At 40.0% G+C, this 13,744-nt stretch overlaps 1 protein-coding gene across 1 annotated transcript in view; it reads right to left on the bottom strand.

Annotated features, from left to right (window-relative positions):
• Nucleotides 1-13,744, bottom strand: part of CNTN4 (contactin 4) — a 910,670-nt gene that overhangs the window by 674,051 nt on the left and 222,875 nt on the right. Inside the window, exon 2 of the mRNA XM_038772663.1 lies at nt 3,451-3,509. The gene's annotated coding sequence lies outside the window, so the exon portion shown is untranslated. The remainder of the gene's footprint in view (nt 1-3,450; nt 3,510-13,744) is intronic.

A 13,744-nucleotide genomic window follows, 5' to 3' on the forward strand; every position in this document is an offset into this window, starting at 1 on the left:
TCTAACATGTCTTTAAAACTGTTTAGGCCTATTTAGTGCCAATAAAAGCGAATTTCTTTTCATTGGGTATCATTTTCCCCTGAATGCCTTGCAGATTTAGTCACTGTTAAATCTTTTTCACCTCATCTCTCTTTTGAATCGGCATACATGCAATTCTCACTTTATAAATTGTCCATATCTTTTATCAAAAGAAAAATGGTTTTGTGCTGACACAAAGCAAAACTAAAAGCACTATCTTCTAAGTTTGGCAAGGTAAGTCTTAAAGTAAATTATCCAAGACATTTTTGTGCTTTATCCTTGAAAAGGACTCAGAACTTTGATCTTTTAAGCCTCAATTAAACTGACATTTTGCATTGGTTTAGTTGCTAAGACCTGCCATCCTGAAACATTCAATAGGAAATTTTGGTGTTTTAAGTTGAAACCATCTATCTTTCCACAGTGTCAGTTTAGTCTCTAATTACCAATTTATAGTCTCGACTCCCAAAGCAAAATGAAATCTAATTACCAATGTATAAGACCTCACTTTTTTTAATTCAGTAGCAGCACCACTATCAGCAAAAAATAGAATTGTCACATGGGTTCAATGTTCATATGGCTAAAAATGCCTGACTTGTTCTACTAATAAAGTAATTAAGAATAATATTGAACTAATAAAATGTCATAATTGTCACTAATATATATATATATATATATATATATATATATATATATATATATATATATAAAATGGAATTTTCAATAAGGTACACCTTTCCTATTTTGGAACCTCACTGCATGGATGAACTCAAAGAGTTGACCTGAAAACCAACAAATGAGTCCTCATTAAATCAATCCTAAGTGACTCAATCCTGAGTACTGGACACTGGCAACACAAGTAATAGTAAAAGGACTTCAGAAGATTGACAAAGAGAAATATTTAAGTCAAAGCAGGGGCACACAGGCAGGGCATTCAAGTCACACAGCACATGACAAGTCAGAAATCTAAAAAGGTAGTAAACACATTATACGATGAGATGCCTATTTTCTTACAGGGTGCTTTTATTAAGCTTACTTTAAGGGGACCAAAATGGAGCAAATATCCTGTCAAATCCCATGCCGTTCGGTGTGTGCTCAACATGCCTTCTTGATGCTTTCAACATTATTTTGTTTCCGAGTGTGAAGTCAAAGTAAGGCCTTCGAAATACAGCAGTCACTCGAAGCACGGCAAAGCATGAAGAACATGACTGTTTTCAGGGTGAGGTACATAAATCTAGCCCCCCCTCCCCTCCATGCCCTTACACAAAGTCCACCTAATGGCTTTCCTGCCCCCTCTTCCCAGTTTCCCTGTGCCTTTTCTATTCTATTAGCCCTGAAATATTTTTTTTAAAAAAAGCTTTTGCCACTGCTGATCCTGATGCGGCTATCATCACCACTGACACTGGACTTGTGGTGTCTGCCTCCTGGGGCTGCAAAGCCAGGTGACCACGGTTGTACTTGGGTGGAACAACAGAGGCTGTGGGAGAGGAGAAGGTGGGTAGGGAGAGAGCTCCATGTCGGCCGCCTCCTCCTCATCTACTCCACCTCCTCCATTGCCTTTCTCCCCATCCGGCCCCGGCCCCTTGGCTTTACACAACCCCAGAAGGCCAAAACCACAAGCTGGGAAAGGGTTGGCAGCAGCAGTGGAGGAGGAAGTAGTCCACAGGAGAGTAAGTCCAGAGTGGTAGTGGAGGGGGAAGAAGTCAGGGAGGTGATTGTTACCACCCCCGCCTGTCCACCACTGCCACCTGCTAGTCTAGAGCCTTCCATCTTTGTAGTCCTGGAAGGCAGGAGCCATAATAATAATAATAATAATAATAATAATGATAGCATTTCTTTAGTGCTTACTATGTGAGAAACACTGTTCTAACCTCTGGAGGGGAATACAAGGGGCTCACAGTCTTAATCCCCATTTTACAGACGAGGTAACTGAGGCAGCTGAGGCTCAGAGAGGTTAAGTGACTTGCCCAAGGTCACCCAGCAGATATATGGCAGAGCTGGAATTAGAACCCATGACCTCTGACTCCCAGGGCCGTGCTCTTGACACTGAGCCATGATGGGCTGGCAGCAGCAAAGTGGCAGGAATGGCTGTTTAAAAGTATAAAAGGGTTAAAAAATAGAAAAACCCAAGGGGGTTGTTGGGGGTGAAGGGGGTGAAGGGTGGTAGGGATCAGAGGAGCAGCATGGTTTAGTGGAAAGAGCATGGGCTTGGGAGTCAGAGGTCATGGGTTCTAATTCCGGCTCCACCACTTTGCTGTGTGACTTTGGGCAAAGCACTTAACTTCTCTGCACCTCAGTTACCTCATCTGTAAAATGGGGATTAAAACTGTGAGCCCCACCTAGGACAACCTTGTATCTCTACCAGTGATTAGAACAGTGCTTGGCACATAGTAAGCGCTTAACAAATATTATTATTATTATTATTATTATTATTATTATTATTATTATTATCAGTTAAGGAGTGGATGGGGGTGGGGAGGGTCACTTACCTGGCAAATCAGCAAGGATAGTAACCCAAGAGGAAATCACTTCGACAACAAGACTGATATGGAACCAAGAGAGATCAAGTCAATCTGTGCTAAAATATTTTCATGACCGTGCAGAAATTGTGTAGGTGGATTAAAGACTCAGAGTAATGGGCAGAGATGACATTTGGTAACAGGTAAGATTAGTAGAGAATGAAAGTAGACCATGAAGATTCAACAGCCATCATCTATACATCAACAACAATGATCATGGCTATTGTCAGTGTTGTCCCATTTTCCCTTCCTACTAATGGATGAGAAAGAAGGACAGGAGGATCCCTGCTTTTTGAAATATGTGACAGAACTTTACTACATTACAAGTCATGGGGTTAAAGGTAGAATAAGAGTTAACCAAATGAATAAACAAAGTATGGCTAAAGTGAAGATATGAGTAACCACTACTCAGTCAATCATATTTATTGAGCACTTATAAATAATTGACCAACACTTTCATGGAAAAGTGAAGCAGGGAAATTGTAGAAGAAGCTGAAAGAAACTTAGTCTAAGCTTAAGACTCACTCTCCCCAAAGCAGGTAACTCTAAATGCTAGATTTGTCCTAGTGGATGGAACCCAGGGACTTTGAGAGATGTACATAATAATAATAATAATAGTAATTATGGTATTTGTTAAGTGCTTACTGTGTGCCAAGCACTGTTCTAAGCTCTAGCACTGTACATGAGCTCCGTTCTTTCAGTAACTATTCAAAACCTTGAGTTCGCCCTGGGAATAAATCTCATGATCTGGCAGCTGAGAAGGGCTGAGTTGTAACACCTTTGGGTTTGAGAGGCACAAACCAAAACCAGGGTAGTTTGGTAGCCTTTACCTTTGCCTCATCAATACCTTGATGGGGAATATACATGGTGTAGCAGAGAACAATAGGCTGGAGAAGGCTAATGATGTCACACTTACCTTTCACAATAATCTTTGGGTTGGTTTCATACTGTGGAGCTACTGCCTCTCAGTCATTCCTGGAAAACCAAAAGATCAATACATAAATCAGTAACAATCTGAAAGAATACAAGGGGTTGGTAAACTGCATGAGGAACAGTGTTTTACTGTTCTAAAAAGCCTGCAAGCGTGCTCGTTTTCAAAATCAATTCTAAACCTTGATAGGTCTTCATGGCGTATACATGCATTATTCGCTTGTCATTGCAACCAAAATGGAAAATGTGACATAATATTTCAGGATCAGGTCCAACCTGTTTGTCTGGGTCCATGCAGGTTGTTGGGTACAAGGGTGTGTGCCCTTGCTTGCCTGGTGTTGCGCCTGGCAGTCGGCCCCATTGTCAGCTCTCCGCACTGAAGTCCTGGGAGCGTATGGGACTCTACCTCTGCCAGTCTGTCCCAATGCCCCCATGCCCCCCAGGTGACGATGGGGTGGCCAGACAAACTGGACCCCAGAAAAATCCCTTTATGCAGTCTCTCAGTCAGATGAAAGTATTACTATCATGAAGTAAGGTGGACACCAGAGACTATGTATTGTGGTTCTAGAAATGTCCCTCTTGGCACAACAGTCTTCTCACAAGCTTCACATCTCCTGAGTGCAGAGTCAGGCAAGTGAACAATTTTCCATTATAACATCTTATTCCTATTTAAGGCTCACCCGGGTTATCTACCCTAGGTCTATACAGGATGGAATAAGAGGAGAAGGGCAGAAGCTGTGGCATGAAGAATGTAAGGAACATATAGTGAAAAATGTTGACTGTAATCATGATTTGTACTTCCCAAGTGCTTAGTACAGCACTCTGCACACAGTAAGTGCTCAATAAATACGAATGAATGAGTGGTTAAATATTAGATTAGGGTATGGAATCTCTAAGGGTTAAAAAAGGAAGAGGAAATATTCAGACAGATTTTTAAGTTCCATGAGAAGTTCAAAGCTAATACAAAATCATCATCCTCATTAATAATAATGCTGCGAAGAATGAATCTCATTTTGCAAGAACTATGAGAAGCATTATAAATGTGCTTTGAGTATGGATGACTCAAAAATGGAGATGGAATCCATTGCTGTGCAGCTTCAATGCCCAGAGGCATTTATTTCTACGGTGTAGTCTTTGCCACTCGGTCTGAACGCAGCAGGAGGGACTCAATGTTGGCCTCTTGACAAGGCTCAGGGCTAGCTGGCAGCTCTGACTTTAATTGCAGCACGCATGCTGTCAAAAGCACTCCACCACCGTAATTAAAGGGGATTACTTTAAAGCAGAGAAAAAATAGCTCACAAATAAAAGTTATGCAGTGCATTCATTAATGCAATTAAAATAATGAATTTGCATTGCTTCACCGACATTAGTATATGGATCAACACTAATCATGGTCTTGGCCTGGAAATCTAGTTAGGTTTCTCAAAGATAGCTCAAAGATATTTGCAAATATAATTTGTTGGTTATTCAAGTATTACTGTAATGCCCATCATTTCTGCTATTATTAAGGATCTCTTAGATTTTACATTAGAACCACAAATATTATCTTATCTAATTCTTCAGCTTTAAAATGGTTGTAATCAAACATAAGAGACCATATGACTGTTTTAAGAGAGCAGATTTCTTTCTCTTGCATACTTGTTTGCATGTCCTCTGCATTTCCAAATGAAAACCTTGAAAAGGGAAAATTTATGACACTAGTTTTCCAGAGCTATTCTTAAAAAAAACACCTGAATCTGAGTCTATTCATAAACAAACCTGAGGCTCAAAGGTCTCCACTGCCCTCAGTTCTTCCAGAACACTTACTTTTTAAAATGCATTTTGGCTAGAATCTTGTTAGGGAATTGGGGATCATTTTTCTCACAATATGAGCCTGTTTGCTGCATTACTAGAATGGTGTCACAGAGGGTGAATAAAAGAGTACAAGTTTCCTTTTAACGCTAGGTTTTTCGAGAACACAACCCTTACACAATAAGAGATCTGGGTGTGCTCTCATGTTGCAGGTATGAAATAGTCAGATAATTAGAGCTAAGGTATATATTTAGACCTGAACAGTCTAAATAATTTGCTGGTGAAGGCCCAAACTGAGTTTAAAATCCATATCAGTATTTCTCACAGGTATCAATCATGGCTACACCCAGTCACAAGAAGATTTTTCTTTGGTCACACACAAAGACAAAGACACACACAGAGACAAAGAGATGGATCAAGATCAAATGAGATAAAGACAACTAAAGAGAGAAAGTGAGTGGAGTTTTAAAAATAGCACAAATATTTCATGTGTTTCTGCTGGTTTTCATTAAAATGGGGTGGGGGGAAGCTGCACAAATGGCTGTAGCAAATTATTTTTTAGAAATACTGTTCTATAGATAGAAATTTGGTGAACATACTGTGACCGGGAGAGCTGCCAAACTAAAAATAGGTACATTGTAGCAACTGCTAAAGCTCAAAGAGGTTTTCACCATTCAAGGAAGAAAGCAATTATGGAAACGTCAATCTTCTCTTGCAATTCATATGCCTATCAGACATTGCCAAGTCATATGTTTGAGAGTAGCCTTTGCCTATCGCCTGCTAGATCTTTTAAATATCTTGCCTGGACTCACAAGAAAAATCACACAATAAAACTACAAGCAAATATCCACAAACCCCCACAGTGACATTATGGTAATCCAATGAGATCCATTTGAATGTGCCAGCATTCTACTTCCTATAATCAAACAAACCCTGCTCGTATGGTTTATGCTAGATGCAGAAGAAATATCCCAGCAAAACAAGAATCTAAATTTCATAATGACTGGGCTTAAGTGACACTGTAATTTATGTCTGCTAAAGATCACTGAGATAGACTATTTGCATATTCTAGAAAAGTATAACAGGCTGTGGCACTTCTGTGGTAAAGCTGATGTCAAAGAATACTAAATAAAACAATACGTTCAAAGAGACCAGTGCCTTCCGGGACATTTCCCTTGGTTCTTTTTTGGTATTTCTAATTTTCTAAGTCATATGATGACATTTTCTCCCACAGATAACTAGCAATTTCTAATAGGTCTTCACTTCCTCCCAGACAGGTGAAAACCAACTTGAATTTTCTCAGGTCGGTAAAGGTTATGTAGACTTTAACTTATCCATGTTTATTTCCAGAATTTCCATTAACTTTACTTGACATAAGTTGGTATTAACATCCAGGGTTACTGAAATAAGGTACAAAAGAGATTACATTTAAATTCATTTTTCAATGTAAAGTGCGATGAACTTCTAATCATGTTGTTTGGCTACAGCCAAACAAAGGGTCATTTTATTCATCCCTTCCTCATTATCACAATGAATAATATCAGCCTTGGAGATTACTAATGTTTTTTTTTTTTTCTCTCCTCTCACTTTAAATAAACAACAATACAGTGCTTAACAGGCTTTAACATTATTAAGAAATAATCACATCCTTGGAACTTTTACTGGCAGCATAAACCCCAAATAAGTTATATCTCGATTACAGAGGTCCCTGCAATTGTCATAGTGTGGAAGACAAAAGCATTACTAAGGAGGAAATGGGTATCTATGAAACATGAAGTCGACAAGTTAGACTACTGAATGGCAGCACCCTGTAAATACTCACTGCTGCTGTATAATGCTTGTTGCTTGTGATGTGTTATAATGGACATTTTGTATCTTGCCTGTTAAATAATCCTGTTGCAGACTATTTGCACAGAGTGATGGTGAGGAGCTTAATAGATCCCGGATTCATGACCTTATTAAGGAAGTGGGAAGAGCACAGATCAATTGGATTGGTGGACTAAGTTCCAGTCGTGTGCAATTACTAGTCTAGAAACACATTGATCAGAGTTTGGCAGGTTAGTTTTCCAAATTAAAAGGGAATGACAGCATAAGAAAACAACTACAACTCATTGTCAGGGTGGGGGCGGTGGAATGGTGCATCACCATTAGAGTCACTTGAACCACTGGACAAAAGGCACTGGTGTTCCAGGCCCTCTTCCCACAAAGGGACCCAGCATATTGTCTGGGAGCTCAAAGACCCACTTTGACTGCAACCATTTTTATCTCATTCTTATTTCCAACAAGGTTAGTGACCTATGCTAAGACCAGCCCTAATAGGGAAGCAGCAGCGTGGCTTAGTGGAAAAAGTACAGGCTTGGGAGTCAGAGGTCGTGAGTTCAAATTCCAGCTCCGCCACTTATCAGCTGTGTGACTTTGGGCAAATCACTTAACTTTTCTGTGTCTCAGTTACCTCACCTGTAAAATGGGGATTAAGACTGTGAGCCCCACATGGGACAACCTGATTACCTTGTACATACCCCAGCACTTAGAACAGTGCTTGGCACATAGTGAGCGCTTAACAAATACCATCATTTTCCTCATTATTATTAATAGTATCAGAAACTCTGCATTCTGGAAAATGGGACAGGAATAAACTATATCTTAGTTGAAATTTACAGCGGTTAGTACAGTGCTCTGCACACAGTAAGCGCTCAATAAATACGATTGATGATGAAATTTACTGGGTTTTCATTCTTTCAAGCCGACCGGAAGCCACCAGTAAGGGGTTCAGACCCTTATGCTTGACCCCTGTACCAATCAATGTCAATGCTATTTACTGAACACTTACTGTGTGTGCAGAGTACTGTACTAAGCATTTGGGAGAGTATAATACAACAGAGTTGGTAGACACATTCCCTGCCCACAATGAGTTTACAGTCTAGAGGAGGGAGCGATAGCCTATGAAAATGAAGCTGTCCCACTTGAAAGAGAAAAGAATGAAGGAGGATGATGTATGGGTATTCATTCATTCAATCGCATTTATTGAGCGCTTACTGTGCGCAGAGCACTGTACTAAGCACTTGGGAAGTATAAGTTGGCAATATATAGAGACGGTCCCTACCCAACAGCGGGCTCACAGTCTAGAAGACTGTATTCATATGTATTACATACATAGGAACACCTGGTCTTCATTTCTAGAATGCTTGAAAGGCAGAATAGATATAGGTCAAGCATTCCGAAAACCATCCAGATTGTAAGGTGACTAAAAACTCTGGATTGATAGACATTTTTCCAAAAAATGAGAAGCAGCATGGCTTAGTGGATAGAGCTTGGGCCCGGGGGTCAGAAGCCTCAGCTTCTGCCACTTGTCATCTGTGAGACCTCAGGCAAGTCACTTCACTTTTTTGTGCCTCAGTTACCCCATCTGTAAAATGGGGGTTAAGACTGGGAGTCTCATGTGGGATATGGACTGTATCCAACCTGATTAGCTTATATCTACCCCAGTGCTTAGTGCATATAGTAAGTGCTTAACAAATACCATAAATAAATCAATAAAATGGAGATATCTGTCATGAATGATTTACCTGCAGTTCCGTTTTGTAAACTAAGTGATTTCTCAAGGTCCCTACATGTCTTATGATTCTAGGATACTCAAAAGCAGGAACTTAAATTGCCAATTCACATAATAATGATAATAATGGCATTTTATTAAGCACTTACTATGTGCAAAGCACTGCTCTAAGTGCTGGTGAGGTTACAAGGTGATCAGGTTGTCCAACGGGGGGCTCACAGTCTTCATCCCCATTTTACAGATGAGGTAACTGAGGCCCAGAGAAGTTAAGTGACTTGCCCACAGTCACACAACTGACAAGTGGCGGAGCCGGGACTTGAACCCATGACCTCTGACTCCAAAGCCTGTGCTCTTTCCACTGCGCCATGCTGCTTCTCTAATAAATCAATACAGTATCTCAATGCATCAATATTGTACATCAATACAGTACCAGATTGAGTTGCATTCCACACAATCTGCCAACAGTACCAATTGTTGATTAGAATTGTAGTTCAATGAATTCAAGTGAGGAATAAAGATCTCTCTTCAATTCCAAAATCAGAGACTAAAGCAGATGTGCCCAGAAATTTTTCTTAATGTTTTTCATAAAATAAGCATTTTTATTGCATTAAGGAAAATACAAAAATGTAAACTACCCGAAAATCCAAGGGGAAAAAAAATTGCTGACTTCACTATAGCTGTAAATTTTTTGTCCAGAATGTATTAGTAACCTGTCACTCTCCTTCTCCAAGACATATATTTTGTCAATTTTTGACAATCCACACCTGCTTAATAAGCTACTGTATGAGATGCTCATATAAAAATATATTGGGTAGTTTGACTTTAATGCTTCCTTTTGGTGCATACTCCTTGTTTGTGCCTGGCACATAGTAAGCGCTTAACAAATACTCACTATTATTATTTGTGCAAAACTGAGTACAAAGTAGCTTAAAATTGGTATTTATAAAGGTAATAATAGCCCAAAACTATGCTGTAGATCCTTTCCAAATCTACTTGTGTGTCTGCCTAATACGGCCTCCTGTGAAGGCGTTTTCAATTAATCCACTTGGTCAAAGGGCATGGCTCTTTCTGTTACCCTTTTTTCTATAGTTGATTTTATGGCTTAAATGTTTTACTTTGTAGATTGCATTAATTGTACGCATCAATTCAGTGTAGTGCATTACATACATAATGTTTACTACTATTCAGTGGCATCCGTTTCACAAGAAAAATGAATATTCAAAACGAAAATCCTGAATTTTTCAGGTGAGGGAACTAAATGAGAATGATTTTTTCCTGAGTGACATTGTTTGATTTGTTCCTCTGAGATCTTGGGAGGGGATTGAAAGCAAGAAGGAGAAGTGTGTTCTTCAGCACAAAAGAATCACATTCCCCTTCTCCAAATTTGGGCCAGAAAACATACGTATAGACCCAGACATAATGGGTGGTCACATAGACCTACCTTGTTTCTAGTCATATTCTATTGGGGAACTATGACAGAAATTATATATAATAAATTACTTATTTGTACTAATGTCTGTCTCGCCCTCGAGACTGTAAACTCATTGTGGGCAGGTCATATGTCTGCCGACTTTGTTGTTTTGCACTCTCCCAAATGCTTAGGACAGTGCTCTGCACGGAGTAAGTGATCAATAAACAGCATTGATAATGATGATCATCATCATCATGAATGGAGCCATTTGCAGTTTGGTGATGGTGAGACTCCTGCCCACCTAGTAAAGCCTAGAAATTTCTGGCTGAAAGTGAGTGCATTTGCCCCAGGTACCTGTGCTTCGATCTCGTGGCTCAGCAGAAAGAGCACAGGCTTGGGAGTCAGAGGTCATGGATTCTAATCCCGACTCTGCCACATGTCTGCTGTGTGACCTTGGGCAAGTCACTTAACTTCTCTGAACCTCAGTGACCTCATCTGTAAAATGGGGATTAAGATTGTGAGACCCACGTGGGACAACCTGATCACCTTGTATCCACCTCAGCGTTTAGAACAGTGCTTTGCACATAGTAAGCGCTTAACAAATGCCATCATTATTATCTCACCCACGTCCCACCTCTGGCCTGGAATGGTCTCCCTCCTCTAATCTGACAGACAACCACTCTCTCCCGCTTTGAAGCCTTATCAAAGGCGCATTTCCTCCAAGAAGCCATCCCAGACTAAGCCCCATTTTTCCTCAACTCCCACTCCCTTCTTCATTGCCCCGACTTGCTCCCTTTGCTCTTCACCCCTCCCAGGCCCAAAGCACTTATGTACATATCTGTAATTTTATTTATTTGTGTTGATGTTGGTCTCCCCCACTCTGGACTGTGAACTCATTATGGGCAGGGAATGTCACTGTTTATTGTTGTATTATACTTTCCCAAGTGCTTAGGTACAGTGCTCTACACACAGTAAGTGCTCAATAAATATGACTGAATGAATGAATGATGGCCATTTGCATTTCAAATGAAATGTTGGTTGTTAAACTCTTAGGTGTGTTTTCCCCCCCATCTTACCTCCTTCCCTTCCCCACAGCACCTGTATATATGTATATATGTTTGTACATATTTATTACTCTATTTATTTATTTTACTTGTACATATCTATTCTATTTATTTTATTTTGTTAGTATGTTTGGTTTTGTTCTCTGTCTCCCCTTTTTAGACTGTAAGCCCACTGTTGGGTAGGGACTATCTCTATATGTTGCCAACTTGTACTTCCCAAGCGCTTAGTACAGTGCTCTGCACACAGTAAGCGCTCAATAAATACGATTGATTGATTGATTGGCATCAGGCTGAGCTATCTTTGTTTCCCGAGGCATTATTTTCACCTCAAGATGAAAGTTGGTTACAATTCCCACATTGTCCAAACTTGTTTTAACAGTCAGACAGTCCACTTTAAAAATTAGATTTTTAGATGCATTTTTCAATGTAAGACTACATATGTTGAATCCTATTTTAATACTTAACACTATTTTATGATAATAATAGGTTGCAGGTTCCTTGTAATAATAATTTCTAGACTGCGAGCCCGCTGTTGGGTAGGGACCGTCTCTATATGTTGTCAACTTGTACTTCCCAAGCGCTTAGTACAGTGCTCTGCACACAGTAAGTGCTCAATAAATACGACTGACTGACTGAATAATAATAATGGCATTTGTTAAGTGCTTACTATGTGCAAAACACTGTTCTAAGCGCTGGAGGGATACAAGGTAATAAGGTTATCCCACGTGGGGCTCACAGTCTTAATCCCCATTTTACAGATGAGGTAACTGAGGCACAGAGAAGTTAAGTGACTTGCCCAAAGTCACACAGCTGACAGTGCTCTGCACACAGTAAGCGCTCAATAAATACGATTGAATGAACGAATGAAAGTGGCGGAGCCGGGATTAGAACCCATGACCTCTGACTCTCAAGCCCGGGCTCTTTCCACTGAGCCACGCTGCTTGTAGGCAGGGATCACACCTAACTCTTATTGTATTGTATTTTCCCAAGTGTTTAGTACTGTGCTCTGCACACAGTAAGTGCTCAGTCACAATAATAATAATTATGGGATTTGTTAAGCGCTTACTATGCACCAGGCACTGTACTAAGCACTGGGGTGGATACAAGCAAATCGGGTTGGACACAGTCCCTTGTACCATGTGGGGCTCACAGTCTCAATCCCCATTTTACATATGAGGTAACTGAGGCACAGGGAAGTGAAGTGACTTGCCCAAAGTCATACAGCAGACAAGTGATGGAGCCGGCATTAGAACCCATGACCTTCTGACTCCCAAGCACATTCTCTATCCACTACACGATGCAATAAATACCAGTACTTGCTTGCCTGATTGAATGATAACAAATTCCAACTCAACAGATGTCATGCTTCATGTAAAGTCATAGAAACCATCATTTGAGAATTATTGAATATACATGACTATGCCCTAGAGGCCCAGATCCAATAAGACATGCACTCTATCAGCTCCCTTCCCATTACCCGCCCCGTGAGCCCCATGTATATATGTTTGTACATATTTGTTACTCTATTCATTTATTTATTTTACTTGTACATATCTATTCTATTTATTTTATTTTGTTAGTATGTTTGGTTTTGTTCTCTGTCTCCCCCTTTTAGACTGTGAGCCCACTGCTGGGTAGGGACTGTCTCTATATGTTGCCAACTTGTACTTCCCAAGCGCTTAGTACAGTGCTCTGCACACAGTAAGCGCTCAATAAATACGATTGATGATGATGATGATGATTGGATTGTACCTACCCTGGTGCATAGTAAGTGCTTAACAAATACTACATGTTTGTAAAAAAAAAAAAAAACCAAAAAACCACCTCTCTAAGCACCTTCAAACCCCTACTAAAATTAGGAAGTCTTCTCTGATTACTCTCTCATCAATCAATCAATCAATGCTTAGGACAGTGTCCTGCATACACTAAGCACTCAAAAATACGATTGATTGATTGATTTACTGAGCACTGTACTAGGCCCTTGTGAGAGTACAACAAAATCAGTAGACATGATTCCTGCCCACGAGATTTTTCATTCATTCTCGTCATTGCACCGACTAATTTTCCTCTTTTGATATATTTTGTGGGGATTTAAAAAACCCCTGTGGATGGCAAGTGTACAAGTGAACCGGCCATGTATTAGATTTTATTTTTACTCATTTTGTTACTCGTTCTCAGCACAATGATTAATTTTATGTTGATATTTTGCATGGTGTTTCTAAATGTCCTAGTCTGGATAAAAAGCCCGACATTTTCGTGTCAAATTCTCCTCCCTTCCAGACTGTGAGCCCGTTGTGGGCTGTTTCTACTTGTTGCTGACTTGTACTTCCCAAGCGCTTAGTATAAGTGCTCTGCACACAGTAAGCGCTCAATAAATAGGATTGAATGAACAAATGAATTAAACCTCTGGGTAGACTTTAAACAGCTCTGGTCACTATTAACAGTTTCTCAGCGTTGCCTC

The sequence above is a fragment of the Tachyglossus aculeatus genome, chromosome X1 (genome assembly GCF_015852505.1).
Source record: "Tachyglossus aculeatus isolate mTacAcu1 chromosome X1, mTacAcu1.pri, whole genome shotgun sequence".
NCBI lineage: Eukaryota > Metazoa > Chordata > Mammalia > Monotremata > Tachyglossidae > Tachyglossus > Tachyglossus aculeatus.